General features: G+C 45.8%; 1 protein-coding gene and 1 long non-coding RNA gene across 2 annotated transcripts in view; one reads left to right on the top strand and one right to left on the bottom strand.

Annotated features, from left to right (window-relative positions):
- Positions 1–11172, bottom strand: part of LOC308575278 (protein S100-A13-like) — a 110130-nt gene that overhangs the window by 19444 nt on the left and 79514 nt on the right. The gene's annotated exons all lie outside the window — the stretch shown is intronic.
- On the top strand, positions 834–3342 carry LOC308575324. Its single transcript, XR_014002772.1, has 2 exons — positions 834–1409; positions 2030–3342. It is a non-coding gene; the product is annotated as an uncharacterized lncRNA (long non-coding RNA).

The following is an 11172-nucleotide window of genomic DNA, read 5'->3' as shown; positions in this document are numbered from 1 at the left end:
CAATGGCAGACCTTTTGGAAGCCAAGCTCTACAGAAGATCGGGAACGTGGAGCTGTCCGTGGAAACTGCCTGTCCGTCTGTTCAATGCCTCTTGACGGCTGCACTCGGGACGCCGTGTCTAGGAGGGTGGTGGGCAGTTGGAGGGAGGGGCTGGCCATGCCTCGGGGAGTTGCAGCCAGACTGTCAGACTGTGACAATAAAGACTGGACTCTGAGTGTCAGAGTCATGTGACTTCCTCTCTGATCAGCTCAGAGCATAGTTGTTAAGTGTCCCTTATTTGAAGGGACAGTCCCTTATTCCAGCGCCATGTCCCGCTGCTGTCCCTTATTGATGGATGTCCCTTAAACGTCCCTTAAATGAAGTCCCTTAAATTTCAAAGGAAGCAGCTCCTCTCCCTCCCTCCCTGCCGGCCAGGGAGGAGGGAGGCTCCAACTGTGTTGCTTGGCTGTGTTGCTCACCCAATAAGAAGTCTAAGAATGACTGGGGGGTGGAGCTTGCATGCCTTGTGTGTGGCTAGTTAATGCAAGCTGAGGGGGTTTTTGAATGCTGGACGCCATTTTGTTGCATGTGCTGCTGCAAACTTTGCAGTGCAAAGCCAGGCCGGGGAGCCATCTTAAGTTGAGGCTGCATAGGCCTTGTGGTGCATGTGATTCAGATTCTATTCAGTTGAACCTCTGGTTACAAAGTTGGTTGGACAGTGTTCTCGAAGCTACCAGCATGAGTTTGACCAGACTGCAGGAGGACAGGAAGACTGGAGTGCCTAGAACAGGTGAGGCTGCAGGTCCCTTATTTTGGCTGCTGGTCCCTTATTTTCAAATCTGTAAGTCGACAGCTATGGCTCAGAGTTAAGCTTGATGTCCGAGGGTTAGAGGAGAAGGAGGCCATGGTCAACCTCTATGGTCAGAGGCCGCAAAGTTGAATACCAGTTGCTGGAAACCTCAGGAGGAGAGGGGGCCTTTGCGCTTGGATCCTGCTCGCCACTCTCCTCCCACAGGCATCTGGTTGGCCCCCATGAGAACAGAATCCTGGCCTGATCCAGCAGCCTCTTCTTATGTTCTTATCCTCTTTTAAGGTCATCCACTGCTGCCTCTTGTGGCAGTGAGTTCCATAGTTCAGGCACTTAAAAAAACCAAAACCATTTACAGTGGTACCTCGGGTTACATACGCTTCAGGTTACAGACGCTTCAGGTTACAGACTCCGCTAACCCAGAAATAGTACCTCGGTTAAGAACTTTGCTTCAGGATGAGAACAAAAATCGTGTGGCGGCAGTGAGAGGCCCCATTAGCTAAAGTGGTGCCTCAGGTTAAGAACAATTTCAGGTTAAGAACGGACCTCCGGAATGAATTAAGTACTTAACCCGAGGTACCACTGTATTACAACAGAGCCTTGCGCATGAAAATCCAAGTTGGTGTATTGGTTCGCTTTGTTAAAAGCAGCGCCAACTTCTGGAGTTTCCTATTCCTTCAGAAGCAGTACATTCCCTAACATCATGGCCTGCACAGGCCAAGATGGAAGACTCTCTCTCCAACCTTCTAAACTTACTCTCCTTGGGCTTGCTGACCTGATAACTTGCACGTACAGTGGTTCCTCAGTTTAAGAACAGCCGTGTTTACAAACGATTCGGTTTACGAACTCCGCAAAACCAGAAGTAGTGTCATGGTTTGAGAACTTTACCTCGGTCTAAGAACGGAATCTGAACGGAGGAAGGGCACCGGTGGTGGGAGACCTCTTTAGGGAAAGCGTGCCTCGGTTTAAGAATGGTTTTGGTTTAAGAACGGACTTGCGGAACAGATTAAGTTCGTAAACTGAGGTACCACTGTACAAGCAACGAAAGAAAGAAAGAAAGAAAGAAAGAAAGAAAGAAAGAAAGAAAGAAAGAAAGAAAGAAAGAAAGAAAGAATCTTTCTTTCCGGCCACTGCAGGCATGTTCTGCGTTCCAGGACCTTTTTCCGGTTGCAATTCAGTCCCAGTGCAGAACTGAAGCATCTGTTGCCCTATGCCTCCTCTAGCAGGGCCTGCCTCTCATAGGAGGGTCCACAGCTGTTTGATGCTCTCAGGATTTGTGCCTTGCTGCTAGCAAACATCTTAGAGCTAAGCGCCAGGGGTGGACGTGCAACAGAAAGAATATCACCTTCTCATGAGGCCCTTTTCTTTTATCTGTGTCTAATCTTCCAACAATGGGACGCAGGTGGCGCTGTGGGTTAAACTACAGAGCCTAGGACTTGCTGATCAGAAGGTCGACGGTTTGAATCCCTGCAACGGGGTGAGCTCCTGTTGCTTGGTCCCCGCTCCTGCCAACCTAGCAGTTCAAAAGCACCTCAAAGTGCAAGTAGATAAATAGGTACCGCTCCGGTGGGAAGGTAAACGGCATTTCCGTGCACTGCTCTGGTTCGCCCGAAGCAGCTTAGTCATGCTGGCCACATGACCCGGAAGCTGTACGCCGGCTCCCTCGACCAATAAAGCGAGATGAGCGCTGCAACCCCAGAGTCGGCCACAACTGGACCAAATGTAGTGCAGCGGGAGTTCCCAATGCGCTCCGGGGGCTTCAGACTGCTTCAGCGAAAGCAACGCGAAGCCTCCGGAGCGTGGGGGGAGCGCTCCCTCTGCACTTCGGAGGCTTTGCGTTGCTATTGCTGAAGCCAAGGAGCCTGCATTCGCTCCATAAGACACACACACATTTCCCCTTAATTTTTGAAGGGGGAAAGGTGCGTCTTATAGAGCAAAAAATGTGGTAATTAACCTAGGTAAATGTCCTAAGTTTGTACCATTCTTTAATCCTAGTCTTAATCCTTAATCTTTAATCAACAAGGGTCGCGTAGTGATTTCAGGCTCTTTATTGCAGCTCGTAAAACAGTGAATGAAATCCCCCCCCCCAAACCTCATGATTTATACAATGAGTCCCGTCTGATTGGCTGATTCTGCTTCCCTCCTAGAGCCTGATTGGGCTGCTCCTGCAGGCCAATCAGTTGCTGCATTCTAGGATCCTGCCGGCCTAGTAGGCTGATTAACTTCCTCCTGGGGTCTGATTGGGCTGCTCCTGCAGGCCAATCAGGTTGTTGCATTCTAGGATCCTACCTGCCTATTGTTCAACTTTCCAAGCTTAGTACACAACATCAGGTTAGCTAACACCTGGGGGGATTAAATTAGTACTTAAAAGCATCCAAAGAATGGACCATTAAATGAAACGGAATAAAGGAGATTAGGAGATGTCTTGGACTGAAGTGCTACACTACTGTGAGGAACAAACCCCTCTTGAGATGACCATGCTGTAAGATCTGGACCACCTCTGTGCAGACTGGAGGTGTAAATCTGTGAATTAACCGTATTTCTTAAAGCCACAACAGTCTCCGCTGTGTCTCAGTTTCCCATCGTTCAGCCCAGACACTGAGGTCCAGCACCGAGGGCCTTCTGGCAGTTCCCTCACTGCGAGAAGTGAAGCTACAGGGAACCAGGCAGAGAGCCTTCTTGGTAGTGGCACCCTCCCATCAGATCTCCAGTAAATAAACAACTACCTGATTTTTAGAAGACACCTGAAGGCAGCCCTGTTTAGGGAAGTTTTTAATGTTTGGTGTTTTATTGTGTTAATATTCTGTTGGGAGCTGCCCAGAGTGGCTGGGGAAACCCAGGCAGATGGGAGGGGTATAAATAATATATTATTATTATTATTATTATTATTATTATTATTATTATTATTATTATTATTATACAGACCCTATGTGTGTGCCCAGAACCCCATGGGGTCTTGCGGCAGAGAGAGGGGCAGGCACCCGACTGTTGTAACAATAATTTTTATATACAGTGGTACCTTGGGTTACATACGCTTCAGGTTACACACTCCACTAAGCCAGAAATAGTGCTTCAGGTTAAAAACTTTGCTTCAGGATAAGAACAGAAATCGGGCTCCGGCGGCGCGGCAGCAGCAGGAGGCCCAATTAGCTAAAGTGGTGCTTCAGGTTAAGTACAGTTTCAGGTTAAGTACGGAATGAATTAAGTACTTAACCCGAGGGATCACTGTACTTCTGTCATGCCACCTCTTGCTCATCATTTCTCTAAGCTAAGAAGTCCCAAAAGGTCAACAGCATCTGGGGAGGGACATAGGTTCCCCATCCCACATCTGGAACCTTTTTTCCACACAATTGCTAACTAATAGATGGACAAAACTGTGACTCTCCTGGTGCTGTTTGACTCCCATCTGACCCATCAGCCAGGATGACCTGTGACTGGGGATGTGGCCCAACAACACCTGAAGGGCCATCCCTTTCCTAAGCCCTGTTAAGAGAGCCGAAATGACGAGCTTTCCAGAACGACGGCTGCATTTAACAGAAATGCATGTTCATGCGCTTCTGCGTCCTGAGCACCAGAGGGCAGCAGAGGAAGCTGGCAAAAAAAGGGCCTCCCCTATGGAATGTGCAAAACACACACACACACACACAAAAACCACAAACACACAACTCCTGCAGTGGGTGATGGTCAACACAAGGTGGTAGCACAGGCCAACCGATCGCTCCCTCTGCGATGCTCATTCCAAAGTCGGTTCTGAAATGGCTTCCAGCATTGGAACAACTCTTAAAATGAGAGCTATACACTTGCACCCTTTCAAATTCGTTTGTTTGTTTGCTTATTTATTTATTTATTAAATTTCTATACCGTCCTTCATCCAAGGATCACAGGGTGTGGTTTGCAGTATTAAAAAAAACCACACAAATAATAGGCGAAAGATTTATACGATCTGAAGAGAAACCAGAGTACAACAAAGCGAACTGGACTCCTTGGCTGGTTTTGAATAAACACTCACAAACTTTTTATTGATAATAATCAGCTAGATAGTTTGAGGATCTATACAACTGTGTAACATGCAGAAAACAGCATTTTTAGAGAAATCCAAGACTGGAACTGAGGGAAGTCGGGGGTGGGTGGGGGTGGGTGGGATTTGTGGGGGGAGGGAGGAAAAATGGGGGGGGGAATAACGATGGTATGTTTCTGGATAATATGTTTTGTTTTAATTTTGAATAAAAAGCTATTATTATTATTTTTAAAAATACAAAGAATAATAAACTGCATAATAACAAACAAAACAATAACTCCGCCGACGCAGTTTTAACAAGCCATATAGATTGTTTAATTAGCCAAGGACTGGGAGAAGAGGCATGTTTGCTCCTGGCGTGCTCTCTGTTACATGCTCAGAGGCTACCTTGTCACCTCCTGAGCTAAGCAGGGATTTGAACTCGACTCCCAGAGGTGATGTTGAGGGAGCTGTAAAAAAAGCCCCCAATCTTTCTCTCTACATCTTGGGCAATTGAGACAACCTGATTCCCTCCAGCTATACTACAGTTCCCATCAGCCAGTGCCAGTCCCGAGACTCAGCGTATCGTAATATATAGAATCATAGAATCATAGAGTTGGAAGAGACCACAAGGGCCATCGAGTCCAACCCCCTGCCAAGCAGGAAACACCATCAGAGCACTCCTGACATATGGTTGTCAAGCCTCTGCTTAAAGACCTCCAAAGTAGGAGACTCCACCACACTCCTTGGCAGCAAATTCCACTGTCAAACAGCTCTTACTCTCAGGAAGTTCTTCCTAATGTTTAGGTGGAATCTTCTTTCTTGTAGTTTGGCTCCATTGCTCCGTGTCCGCTTCTCTGGAGCAGCAGAAAACAACCTTTCTCCCTCCTCTATGTGACATCCTTTTATATATTTGAACATGGCTATCATATCACCCCTTAACCTCCTCTTCTCCAGGCTAAACATGCCCAGCTCCCTTAGCCGTTCCTCATAAGGCATCGTTTCTAGACCTTTGACCATTTTGGTTGCCCTCCTCTGGACACGTTCCAGTTTGTCAGTGTCCTTCTTGAATTGTGGTGCCCAGAACTGGACACAGTACTCCAGGTGAGGTCTGACCAGAGCAGAATACAGTGGCACTGTTACTTCCCTTGATCTAGATGCTATAATCCTATTGATGCAGCCCAGAATTGCATTGGCTTTTTTAGCTGCCGCGTCACACTGTTGACTCATTTCAAGTTTGTGGTCAACCAAGACTCCTAGATCCTTTTCACATGTACTGCTCTCAAGCCAGGTGTCACCCATCTTGTATTTGTGCCTCTCATTTTTTTTGCCCAAGTGCAATACTTTACATTTCTCCCTGTTAAAGTTCATCTTGTTTGTTTTGGCCCAGTTCTCTAATCTGTCAAGGTCGTTTTGAAGTGTGATCCTGTCCTCTGGGGTGTTAGCCACCTCTCCCAGTTTGGTGTCATCTGCAAATTTGATCAGGATGCCCTTGAGTCCATATACATCACCAACTTCATAAAAGAAGACCATGATGGGGGAGTTGCTAATAAACTTTGCTGCATGGAGTCTCTCTGTTTAGGGTTACCAGACAAACACACACATTCTTTCCTGTGATACTCCGATCCTTCCTGCTCCCACCAGCCGGCTTTTCCATCCCACCCCTGTCAACCATAAATCAGTCAGCCCTGCCCACTGAGTATCCTCAGCCCTCAAAGAGCTATTTGAGAGATTTTTCCTCACTGGAGATTCTTATTTTCCCCAAAGCTTTATTTCTTTCGACAGAGAGGCATTACTTCTCCAAACTTTTGGGGTTTCCCCAGACCTGCTGCTTGTCAGTCAGGTCAACCAAAGGCCTAGTTAAAAAGGAACATTTTTGCCTGGTGCCTAAAGGTGTATAATGAAGGCACCAGGCGAAGTTCCCTGGGGAGAGCATTCCACAGAGGGGGAGCCACTCCAGAGAAGGCCCTGTTCTTGTGTTGCCACCCTCCAGACCTTTCAATGAGCATTGAGGTCCAGCTCTGAGGGCCTTCTGGCAGTTCCCTCGCTGCAAGAAACCAAGTTACAGGGAACCAGGCAGAGGGCCTTCTCGGTAGTGGCACCCGCCCTGTGGAACGCCCTCCCACCAGATGTCAAAGAGAACAACACCTACCAGACTTTTAGAAGACATCTGAAGGCAGCCCTGTTTAGGGAAGCTTTTAATGTTTGCTGCATTACTGTATTTTAATATTTTGTTGGAAGCTGCCCAGAGTGGCTGGGGAAGCCTGGCTAGATGGGTGGGGTATAAATAACAAATTATTTTACTTTTGTGCTGGCTAGCGGCGAGGAACCAAATAAATCCCCTTCCTTGTTTGCAAATAAAACAAGTGAGGTGGGGAGGAGCCTCCCACTGGTCTCCTGGCAACATGAGGAGGGTGCGTGTTTGCCGAGTGAGTCATTCCCTCTCCCCAGGCATCCTGCTCTCCTTCCGAACACTGCGGGGTTGAGCTGACTCACTTGGTGGAAGAGTGGAGGGATTGGACCAGACTATGCAGAGGGAGGGACGCAAGTGGCGCTGTGGGTTAAATCACAGAGCCTAGGGCTTGCCGATCAGAAGGTCGGCGGTTCGAATCCACGCGACGGGGTGAGCTCCCGCTGCTCGGTCCCTGCTCCTGCCAACCTAGCAGTTCGAAAGCACGTCAAAGTGCAAGTAGATAAATAGGTACCGCTGTGGCGGGAAGGTATAAACGGCGTTTCCGTACGCTGCTCTGGTTCGCCAGAAGCGGCTTAGTCATGCTGGCCACATGACCCGGAAGCTGTACGCTGGCTCCATCGGCCAATAAAGCGAGATGAGCGCCACAACCCCAGAGTCGGTCACGACTGGATAATAATAATAATAATAATAATAATAATAATAATAATAATAATAATAATTATTATTATTATTATTATTATTAATACCCCGCCCATCTGGCTGGGCTTCCCTAGCCACTCTGGGCGGCTTCCAAAAGAATATTAAAATACTATAATACATCAAACATTACAAGCTTCCCGAAACAGGGCTGCCTTCAGATGTCTTCTAAAAGCCTGGTAGTTGTTGTTCTCTTTGACATCTGGTGGGAGGGTGTTCCACAGGGCAGGTGCCACTACCAAGAAGGCCCTCTGCCTGGTTCCCTGTAACTTGGCTTCTCGCAGTGGGCCTCGGCGCTGGATCTCAGTGTCCGGGCTGAATGATGGGGGTGGAGACGCTCCTTCAGATATACTGGACCAAGGCCGTTTAGGGCTTTAAAGGTCACCACCAACACTTTGAATTGTGCTCGGAAACGTACTGGGAACCAATGTAGGTCTTTCAAGACCGGTGTTATGTGGTCTCTGCGGCCGCTCCCAGTCACCAGTCTAGCTGCCGCGTTCTGGATTAGTTGGATCTAATGGTCAGGGGTCCCTTTACCTATGCAGAGGGAAGAGACATGCAGCTGATTAGAATGGTGACTCTGAGAAGTGTGTGTGTGTGTGTGTGTGTGTGTGTGGATGAGGAGAAAAACGAATCCTCCTGGCCATGGTGGCCGAAGTTCTAAGAAAACACAGGCAAGACCTTGTTCATACCAGAGACGTCAATCCCTATGTTACCACCTTAAACAGTTATAGAGTCTCATGCTCTACCGACTGAGCTGTAGTTGAAAACAGCTGGAAGGCACCAGCTTGGGAAAAGGCATCCCATAAACACACTTGAGCCCCAACTGAACTTGGTGGGGCTTCCTTGTGAGTAAACGTTAGAGGATCACGCTCTTAGCATTCAAATGCAGCGGAGGCGAACTTTCCCCCAGCTTCAGCCCCTGGATCAATTATTTTCTAATTGCTGTTTGGCTGCCCATTTCCTGACCCCAAATGCAAGATCTAGCTGGCCTGATTTAAGACCGTAAACGAGAAATGGGAACGCGCCCATAAATTTGCATGCATGCGTGACAGATGTAAGGAAATAAGAAAAAGCCGCAGGTTTGTTTTCTCTTAGCCTCAAGAAGTTCTTTTATGGATTAGACTAACTGAAATATTCAAACATCAAGGGACTGAAGATTTTGCAGCTGCGGGGAGTCAGCGTCTAACAATGTCTGGGGAGAGAAGGGGGTAAGGATGTAGATGAGGTCCACATTTAAAGGCAGTTTTACCTAATTTGTGCTTTCTGAAACCCTAGGCAAACTAAAAAGCAGCCACCTTCCGAATCCTTCAGTTCCTCGAATTTTGCCACGCCCCATCACGCGTACAAAAACGCATATATTTGTGTAATGTTGATTGTGCATAAAAAATGGGCTTGCCAACGACTCAGAAGACTCCACTATTTTAGGGGAAATGTTACTGGAATAATGTACATCTTAAGGAAAACTGCACACAAATGGCAAAAAAACCAAAGCAATAAAACGACAAGTTTTCGGTATTTTAGGTCAAGACATACTAAAAGAAATGAGGGCTTTATTTATGTATGCCACTACAGCAGCAAGAATGTTGACTGCACAAAATTGGAAGACAGGAGAAATACCAGCTAAATAACAATGGCAAGAGAAGTTGATGAACTATGCAGTACTGGCAAAAGTGACAGAAAGACTAAGAGAAAAAGACAACAGAGACTTTGAAAAAGACTGGGAACCATTCATATTATATTTGCAGAAACAAAGAAAGGCAATAGACTTGATGGCAGGATTTAAATAAACTTCCACATTATTAGCACCAGAAAATGTTTGGAAGATAGTGAAATAAGATGATGTATTTAATTTTATTTTTATGTTTTTAAGGTTTGATGCTATGTTATTAATAACTTTTTATGTTGAGAGTTAGCAAAGTGGGTGAAAATATAAACAAACCAGAAATGCAAGTTGGGGGAAGTCTTGGGGGGGAGGGAGGGAGGAATATATAGTAAATGTTAAGAATTTGAGATGTATGTAATGAACAAAAATGGAAAATGAATAAAGATTTTTTTTAAAAAACAACCACGAGTTTTCAGGAGAAAGAGGCACTGAAACGATGGTGAATTTTCATGAGGAATGGTTAATAATAATAATAATAGCAGCAGCAGCAGCAGAAATAACAATAACAACAGACAGATGTGGAAATGTGGAGAAAAGGCCAGAATGCAGGGAGGGGATGAGAAACTGAGAAAAAACAAAATTATTATTATTATTATTTAATAAATATTTTATTAAGTTTTCACAATAAAAAAGCATACATGGACAAAGAAAATACAAAATCACAAAGAAAAATGCAATACAAAAATACAGACATTAAACACATCAAAAAAAAGGAAAAAAGAGATAAAAACACATATAATAACAAAAAACAAAAATTCCCTCTTTCTTAGTTTCTCATCTTCAATTAGCTTATTTTCCCGACTTCCTCACGTCTCCCGTTCTTGTATCCCTTTTTAAAAAATTAATTTAGCAAATTCATATCCTATTAATTTATCTGTTGTTAATCCAATCTAACATAAGAAGAAACAATATTAAAAGATTCATCCAACCCTCGTACTCACGAAGTCCTGCCAGATAATCAATATCATCATAATTTTATTATCAAGGGCTGCTCTTGAACTCGGATCCTGCTTACGGGCTTTTTCAAAGCGGCTTCTGGTTAGTCACCGTGAGAACAGGATGCTGGACTAGATAGGCCCTGATCCAGCAGGGCTCTTACTCTTTATGTTCTTACTCAGAGTAGACCAAACAGCTGCTTTATTTATTTATTTATTTATTTGTATAAATAATCCACAATGCCATTTGGGGACTTAAAAAAAAGATATCAAAGCTGTTTACAGCAATACAATACAATACAGTACAATGTGTGCAGTATGAAAACCATAAAAACAGGCATTAATTCACCATTTGTAGAAGGAGTGCATTCTTAACTCTCACAACGAAGTTGCAGAATAGAAAAAGTTTCCAGCAGGTATTTAAAAGCTGGCACAGAAATCTCTAGTGGCAGAGAGTTCCGCAGGACCGTGCCGACGGACACTAAAAGCTCGGCTTCTCGCCTGTTGTCAAATGAGCCTCGCCAACTTGATTTTGTGGTGCCCGTTGCCCCTAGTAGGTCTACTCTGAGCAGGGCCCGGACAAGGTTCCAGAAGGTGGATGGTTTCCCACCAGGCTGAGGTTGCTTGTTTCGAGAGTCACCGCTCTTTGCTGCTGAAATCGGGGCCTGTTTTACGGGTGACTGGCCATCGGACAATGGAGGCGCTTATTCAGATGTGCTGGGCGACGGGAAAGGCAGAGAGGATTCGAGAGCCGGGCACGGGACAGAGTGTGACAAGAAGACAAAAGGGTTGTGTGCCTGCGTGCGCAGCTAAAGAAAGGGTTAGCTGCCTGTCACGTGCGCAGCTCAGAGAACTAAGGTCTGCAAGTTTATGCAGGCAGCCTTGATCCAAGGGTAA

The sequence above is a fragment of the Podarcis bocagei genome (genome assembly GCF_964188305.1).
Source record: "Podarcis bocagei genome assembly, chromosome: 16".
In the NCBI taxonomy this organism is placed as follows: domain Eukaryota; kingdom Metazoa; phylum Chordata; class Lepidosauria; order Squamata; family Lacertidae; genus Podarcis; species Podarcis bocagei.
The sequence above is the reverse complement of the archived record's forward strand: the minus strand, read 5'-3'. Positions and strand labels throughout refer to the sequence as shown.